A 7,014-nucleotide genomic window follows, 5' to 3' on the forward strand; every position below is an offset into this window, starting at 1 on the left:
TTTTGAGCTGCTCGTTCACGGGATAAAGCCAACACCATCAATTGGGCTTTCCTAATTACTAGCAGTTGAAAGAGCAAAAGACCACGATCCGGATTCCTTGCACCGAGCTGGCTGTTGACCCGCCCATCTCTGTCTCTGCCATGGGATTGACCTGCCGAGAGTGCCCTCTGCCTGCCGGGTGACACTTCCGCGTCCTTCACCCCGGGTCGCCGTTTTTTGGTCAAATCGCCTCGCGAAGCTCACGCCTGGCCTCCTATACCGCTTTGGGCGATTATGATCCGCCACCGGTGGCTGCGTCAGATACTAGAGCCGCCCGCTCACTGATTCAGCTCCGCCGCTGCCGCCATGGTTTACCTCCACCTCGCCTTCACTGGTTTGGTGCTGCCTTGACGCGCCGCGGTCCTCTGCCGCCGCAAACCGTCGCGGTCTCGGGCCGCCCGTGTGTCACCGCCTCCTGTACAACGCCGTCAGCTGCCGATTTAGCTACACCTCTTCAATCCGCCACTGTGAGCCGCCCTGCCGGGTCACCTTGACTGGCCGCTTCTGCTCGAAATCGATGCGGAGCGCCCCTGCTGATGCATCTTTGAGCCGTGCTAAACCGCCCCGGCGCGCAGTACTTCTCCGCCCTCTGCCGGATCGCCGCTCCGCCTCGCCGGGGGCATTCCTGAGCTACCGCAATGGAGCAGCCCCACTCCTCAAGCCATTGCCGTGGCTGGCCTTCTCCGTGCTGAGGCCCACAGCTCGGGCGTCTGCCACCTTAGCCATCGAGGCCCGCAGCCGGCCGGTTTCAAACCGCCGTTCTCCACCTGCGCAATGAGTCGCCAGTGAGCCGTCGTGAATCGCCCTGTCGCCATGAGTCGCGGGTGCCGCCTCGTTTTGCCCTGGATTTGGAGCCGCCGCCTTCACGGACGTACAGAGACAATCTGGATTTTCTCCACCGCTACGACCCGGACTCTGCTTGATGGTCGGGTCTCCCGCAGCGCGCAAACTGTCGTTGAGCCGCCTCGACCCGGAGCCGCAGCGGCCTTGAGCCCGGATTCACGTCACCTGCTGTCATCTTGGCCTCGTGCGCCTCAGCCTGTGAGTCACCGTCCCGTCAGGCCTCTGCAGAGAGTCGCCCTTGCTGGCCGCACCACAGGCCGCCAGCGCCTTACTCTTCCTTCCTCATCCTACACTGAGTCACCCACGGCCTCGTCCCCTCGCCTAAACCGGCCGGACGCCGCTCCGTGGCGGCCCCGCCTGCACCGAACCACCGCCGTGGCCTTGCGGCAGCCGTCATACCGCCCGCGATCTCGCCGCCGTCTGACCTTCCGTGCCGCCCCTCCACCCTTGGGTGTGAGCCGCCCTCACATGGGCCTCGAGAGTCGCCGGCCTCCGCCGGCGCGCCTCAGCTGCTGAGACGCCTCACTGCGAACCAACTTTGCTGCAGGCTCTGCCTCTGCAGCAGTGATCCGACGCTACCACCTTGTGTCGCCCTGCCGGCTCGCGACCTCTACTACGGCCTCTCTCCGAGCCGCCGCCGCAGGCCACTGCACTCGCAGGCTTGGCAAAACCGCCCTGCCGGCTTGATGCCCCGACCACGGCCGTTCGTTCCCAACCCAACCTCATCCGGTCTCTGCTCCGGGCCGCGTCCGAACAACCTGCATCAACTATAAAGCCGCCATGGCCGCGACCCACCCTCTCGTCGCTGCGGCCGCGTCATGCCGTTCCTGCCCTCCACGGCTGTGGGTCGCTGCCGTTGAGCCGGCCAGTTTCTTCAAGTCGCCACAGTGGCCTTGAGCCGCTGCCGCTTCACTAAACCACCTGACGGCTGTCGCAGCCGTGCCTGCTTTGAGTCGCCAGTTTTCTAGCGCCAAGCCGCTGCCGCTTTACTAAATCGTCACTGCGGCATCTCATCATCGGCGTTGGATCAACCACCTGACCTCGGCCGTGTCAAAAGTTGCTGTCGTCGACCCGCCAAGGCCCTGCGATGTGTGAATGCAGACAGTGGCTCACAGCACCTCGGCGGTTTACGGCGACTCAGGGCAGGGCCTCCGCTTTAAGCCGCCGTCCCTTCCTGCTGCTATATGCCTCCGCTTCCTGAACCGTCTTGAGCAGCCGCGAGTCTCTAGTGAACAGTTCTGACTTCCGCCGGTTCACCTTTTGTGCTACGGGCTTGGCCAATGTGACCCGTCTTCTGATTGTTGCCCCACCGATCTGTGTTGAGCTATGGTGTTATTCTGTGGAGATAACGGGCTCAAGTGACAGGAGGCCTGGTGATTAAAATACAAGGTTGGAGGTGGGGATGCCAATAATAAGCTGTGTGTGTATGCGTGCCACATCAAAAAGCAAATCATGCCAAAAGTGAGAGGGAGCAAGCTCTCACACAAAGAAACAAGCTAAAAGATTCACGGTCTGAGCTAAGTGTGCTACTGATTGATGGGAACGACCCATTTCAAAATTTGATGGATAAGTGGTTAGTTGATTGGACGTGAAGGCTTTCACTCGGTCAACAGTTACTACCAGGTGATCCTGTCCTATCTATTTCATCTGTGTATAATAATATGTTTCGTACAGTTATTCTGTCTTGCAATGTTTATGCAGGATAGTTATTTGTGACGAAAGTAATGTTATACCACGGATACGGAGCACGTACCAATATTCTTTTGTACTAGCGCTTGTCCGTGTCGTGATGCTCGATGAATACATACCTTCACCGTGGTGATGATCAGCTCTGCGGTGGATAATTTACTAGCCTGACATATCAGGTGAAATCCATCCAGTATATTTTTTATATTGTTTTCTTTAAAAAGAGCAATCACTCTGGCTTGTAAGGTTATCTAAATGCAGGACCTTAAAACCACCATATTGGTGCAAATTAAAGGCCGTCAGAAAATTTCTGGCTTAAAAAGAGGGATTCCGGTTTAAGGGAAAGTTATATCCCACCAAGCTTTGAAGCTCTCGATAGCCGGGTCAAAATACCAGTTCAAGAAAAATTTATCTCTTGCAAAAAGTTAAAGGTTGCCAAAGAGGACCTGCTGCTCTGACACGCGGTTCAAACATGGGTATCCCGCCGTATTGGCTTATCATATTATTTTTTACATGGGGGCTTCAGCTTACAAAGCGGAGTTCTGTCCATTAATCCGGCTATCACGCCACAACAAAGCTTGGGAGCTTCACACCCAAGGGGCCAAAGAGAGTATTGTTGCTAAAGCATAACTCAAACATAGGCACCCATTGAGCACAGCTCACAAAGTTACTTGGGGGCTCTTTGCGTAAAATACCAAAGAGTTTGAAAGGATCCTTGTAACCGGGTATCGACCCACGGCTTGGAAGCCTGGTGTATTCACCTAAAACCCCGGGTTAACCTGCCTTCATCAAGTAAGCCACTCCTATCCAGATAATCCTGGCATGACCCGCCGAATGTTTGACAGTTACTCTCATTGAGACCCTGAACTTGTCAAAGTTAAAACGGCGATTGGTTAGTTGGAGGCCCATCTTAAAAGGCTTTGTCAAATGGTTTAACTCAGCTGCCTGGCAGCCCATGAAAAGCCTCGAATTTGGGCCTGGCAGCCCTTGAAAAGCCTCGACTACACGGTTTTATTTGCCTTTGTCAAGATTTTTTCTCTTTTGATAAATTTTATGTTGAACCGGCGTCTCTCGACCCGGCATGACTAGCAGTCATCAAATTAACCCGGTGTTCTTTAACCCGGCTCGACTTTCAACTACAAGTTGTCAATGCATAATCACTTATAATCCGGTGTTTATTAACCCATCCTGGCTTTCCACTATAAGTCGCCAATATATATTTGGATTGCGCCATTGGAATTATGCGCTCATAAATCATTGGAGTATATTATTCAAATATTCAAATAGCCAACATGGCTGGATTTTTATGGTTATCAATAACCAATATTATGATTGAGGTTTTCAAAGTCGCTTCAGCGCACTGGATACTATTTTATCAATAGGTATGATTTATTCTACAAAGGAATAGTCCCAAGTCGCTGCAGGCTTACGACCCGGCACTTGGGGGCTACATTATTTCAGTTGAGATTACATCAAATACACAAGTCTCATGTCGCTGCAAGCATGCACCGTGACACTTGGGGGCTAATGCAAAGTCATTGTTTGCTCACCTTATTGAAGACCCGACTCATCACATTGTAATGAGCCGGCCCTTGGGGGCTACCAATTGCCTCTGTCAACAATTTAAGGTACAAAGCTTTTTATCCAGTACATTGAAGGGTCCCCTGCTCAGTTGATAAAGCACAAGGCTCTTAACCTTGTGGACATGAATTCAAGCCCCATGATGGGGGTTACATCATATGATGTTATTTTCATTGAAGAATATACCAAAGTCCCAGCTCAATATTATCTTACTGAGTCGACCCTTGGGGGCTACACGTTGATGCTCAAACTTTACAAGATTATATTACAAAGTCCCTGCTCATTATTGCATAATGACCCGACCCTTGGGGGCTACACTGGTTGAAGTTTTTATGAGAATAAGGCAATTTCAAGTCCCAGGTTGCTGCAAGCATGACAACCCGGCACTTGGGGGCTACATATGTAGAATACTCAATTCTGATTAGTAATTGATGAATGAGGGAGTCCTGGATTAGGGGGTGTCCGGATGGCCGGACTATACCTTCAGCCGGACTCCAGGACTATGAAGATACAAGATTGAAGACTTCATCCCGTGTCCGGAAGGGACTTTCCTTGGCGTGGAAGGCAAGCTTGGCGATACGGATATTCAGATCTCCTACCATTGTAACCGACTCTATGTAACCCTAACCCTATCCGGCGTCTATATAAACCGGAGGGTTTTAGTCCGTGGGACAACATACACATCAACAATCAAACCATAGGCTAGCTTCTAGGGTTTAGCCTCTCTGATCTCGTCGTAGATCAACTCTTGTAATACCCATACCATCAATATTAATCAAGCAGGACGTAGGTTTTACCTCCATCTAGAGGGCCCGAACCTAGGTAAAACTTCGTGTCCCCTGCCTCTTGTTACCATCCGGCTTAGACGCACAGTTCGGGACCCCCTACCCAAGATCCGCCGGTCTTGACACCGACATTGGTGCTTTCATTGAGAGTTCCTCTGTGTCGTCGCCGTCAGGCTCGATGGCTCCAACGATCATCAATGGCGATGCAGTCCAGGGTGAGACCTTCCTCCCTGGACAGATCTTCGTCTTCGGCGGCTTCGCACTGCGGGCCGATTCACTTGGCCATCTAGAGCAGATCGAAAGCTACGCCCCTGGCCGTCAGGTCAGATTTGGAAGTTTAAACTACACGGCTGACATCCACGGGGACTTGATCTTCGACGGATTCGAGCCATTGCCGAGCGCGCCGCACTGTCCCGACGAGCATGATCTAGCTCTGCCGCCGAACAGTGCCCTGGAGGCCGCACCCGCATCGGCTCCGATCCTTAATTCGGAGCCAACTGCGCCGATCAAGGATGGGTGGTTGGACGCCGCCTCGGGGGCTGCGATCCCCACGGTGATTGAGCCGAACACCAGCCCTGCACTCCGCAAGACTCGTGACTCCAAGGAGCCGGACTCCTCTCCGGACTCCGAACCTTCCGCGCCCCTACCAATCGAATCCGATTGGGCGCCGATCATGGAGTTTACTGCCGCGGACATCTTTCGGCACTTGCCTTTTGGCGATATTCTGAAGACACTGAAGTCTCTCTCTTTATCAGAGAGCCCTGGCTGGACTACGGTTAGCAAGATTGGGATGCGGACGATGAAGAAATTCAAAGCCCACCCACCACCCACTTTGTTGCCACTGTCGATGATTTAACCGACATGCTCGACTTCGACTCCAAAGACATCGACGGTATGGACGCCGACGAAGGAGACGAGGAAGAACCAGCGCCTATTGGGCCCTGGAACGCCACCTCGTCATATGACGTATACATGGTGGACGTGCCAAAAGATGACGACGAGGAGCCGAAGGACGCACCGAAGGCTTGTTCCCTCGAAAAGCAGTCAAAGCGGCGACGCAAGCGCCGCCCCAAATCCCGCCTCGACAGAAATAGCGATCACACAGACCCAGCGCTGGAGCAGGGCGAACCGCTGCCGGACAACGGTAATCCGGATAATCAAACCGAACAAACAAATCCTATCAAGGATAATGGTCCAGACGACATAACGCCGGACAGACACCCGGAGCAGCAGACTGCCCGTAAAAGGCTTGTTGCCACCACGAGGAGTCTGAAAAAGCAGAAGCAAAGGCTCAGGGCTGCGCAAGACACACTCCACATTAGATGGAGCAAAATACTCAACACAGCAGTGAGGTATGGCGACAATCGCCCCTCCAAGAGCTACCCAAAGCGGAAGCTGCTACCCGAATTCGATGAGGAGGCCTCAGACCCCCCACAACCAAATATCAAAGCAGCCACCAGCTCGGATAGACAACCCCTCTACCAACACAGAGCGGCATACAACGCCGCTCACAATACAATACACGACCCATGCGAGGGCTCGTACCCAAAGGACGGCGCAACAAGATCCATCTATGGACCACGCAAGCACGCCCCAGCATACAATGCAACACAACAAACACTCGAACAACATGGTACACCCAGCTACAGGGGTGCCGCACACCCCCTATGTTTCACCGATGAGGTGTTGGACCATGAATTTCCAGAGGGATTCAAGCCCGTAAACATAGAGGCATACGACGGAACAACAGACCCTGGGGTCTGGATTGAGGACTATATCCTTCATATCCATATGGCTCGAGGAGATGATCTCCATGCCATCAAGTACCTACCCCTCAAGCTCAAAGGGCCAGCTCGTCACTGGCTCAAAGGCCTCCCCGAAAGCTCCATTGGAAGTTGGGAAGAGCTCGAAGACGCCTTTCGGGCAAATTTTCAAGGGACTTATGTCCGACCTCCGGATGCGGATGATTTGAGTCACATAACTCAACAGCCCGGAGAGTCAGCCCGAAAGCTTTGGAACAGGTTTCTTACTAAAAAGAACCAGATTGTCCGGACGCCGAAGCCTTGGCAGCTTCCAAGCA

The sequence above is a fragment of the Triticum urartu genome, chromosome 6 (genome assembly GCF_003073215.2).
Source record: "Triticum urartu cultivar G1812 chromosome 6, Tu2.1, whole genome shotgun sequence".
In the NCBI taxonomy this organism is placed as follows: domain Eukaryota; kingdom Viridiplantae; phylum Streptophyta; class Magnoliopsida; order Poales; family Poaceae; genus Triticum; species Triticum urartu.